The sequence below is a fragment of the Penaeus monodon genome, chromosome 31, assembly GCF_015228065.2.
Source record: "Penaeus monodon isolate SGIC_2016 chromosome 31, NSTDA_Pmon_1, whole genome shotgun sequence".
NCBI lineage: Eukaryota > Metazoa > Arthropoda > Malacostraca > Decapoda > Penaeidae > Penaeus > Penaeus monodon.
Genome location: NC_051416.1, coordinates 21,596,673 through 21,598,274, shown reverse-complemented (window position 1 = coordinate 21,598,274; position 1,602 = coordinate 21,596,673). Strand labels below are relative to the sequence as shown.

General features: G+C 33.0%; 1 protein-coding gene across 42 annotated transcripts in view; it reads left to right on the top strand.

The window, feature by feature from the left end:
* Positions 1-1,602, top strand: part of LOC119593093 (cytoplasmic dynein 1 intermediate chain-like) — a 47,628-nt gene that overhangs the window by 29,839 nt on the left and 16,187 nt on the right. The gene's annotated exons all lie outside the window — the stretch shown is intronic.

Genomic DNA, 1,602 nt, shown 5'->3' with positions numbered 1-1,602 from the left:
CTTTTTTCTTCTACAAAAAATCTGTGGATTCTTTAGAGAGGATTCAGCACTGAACTTATGTGACCCATTTGTTTTCATGAAAGAGGAATTATGCAAATAAAATCCAAGTGAACTTTAACCGGAATGGATCAGTGGTTATCCCTATGTATTATTCTCTATCACAGGGCTTAATTCATTTACTGAACAAAAGATATGAAAGAAAAAGGGTGACATTGAAATGGTAAAAGAGCTGTTACAAGATTTAGTGAGACTTCAGTGATATATCATTGGTTCTGGTGGGTGTAAGTAAATTTTCAGGAAATAGATTTTTGTGTGTTGAACTTGTAAGGGAAGACTGTACTATTGCTTAAGAACACGCAGAGAGCAGCTGATATCTGCACCAAAACTCACTTGCTTCTAGCATTTCTGCATTTGGCACTATTTTTTTAAAGGCTGATTTTTACCCATTGAGATTGTTGTTAGCCTTTGTAGTGACTCCGTGTGGAGATTGATATATTGGCAGTGCTTATCGATTCGTTGTGTTACTAAGATTTTTAATCCTTTTATAAAGCTAAAGTATTGTGCGACATATTTATCTTTCAGATTATGGAGCTTTTATGATGTTTTGCAAAATTTACCTCTTTCATTACAGTAATATTGTAGCTTAAGAACTGCGAGTGGTACTTTTTCATTTCAAACACCAAATTTAGGTTTGTTTTATCTGGTACAGCAATAAGAGCAATTTGTGATGTAAACCATTGTTGAGAAAAATCAAAACTTCAGAAGAATAGCATGTTATTTTACCTTTTTCAGTGCAAAGTCATGAAGATGGCTAGTACAAGGTGTTCATAGGCGTTCAGTTAAACATGTATAAGCCTTCATTTTGATATAATCCCTCTTGACATGCTTATTTTATATTGCTAGTCAGTGGCTGTATAACGTTGATGACATTGTGTAATATGTCTGTTTGTTTCAGTAAACTTTGGGCAATTCAATGGTAGGGATGATATTTGAATGATAAATAGATTATGCATTGTAAAATTCGAGATAATAGAGAGTACTACACAAACTACAGGCGAAACAGTTCTTAGTGAGTTGCCATCATATTAAACAGAAAAAGAAAATAGTTAAATGTCTCTTTCATTGTACAGATTTTCCATGATTTGAGATGATTAGTTTTATAGTCAACTACAGATACTAACACAAACATTTAAATGAATTTTGTGATTTTTGTCTTTTTTTTTATGCAGCTTCAATGTTGGAGAGACCAAAGCTAGGAATAGCCACTGGAATATTATTTCAACAATGTTAACATGTGTTACCTGTATATCTTTTCATACTACGCAGACATGTATGGGTCATGTAAAGAAGTGTTGAAGCACAAATTGGCTCTTTTGTATCTTTGACATGGAGTTTCTCACCATTCAGATTTATTTTCCTGATTATTCTCATATTTTTCATTTTTGTTTATTTTTCCTCACACATTTGGCTTATGGGGCTTCTGACACAAGAGTAAAGTTAAGAAAGATGTAATTTTGCCAGTTAAATAAACCCTAATTCCTATGTTTTTGCCAATTACTCTTTGTATTAGTAGACCCATAGGCAGTGTCATTAGTGAAACCA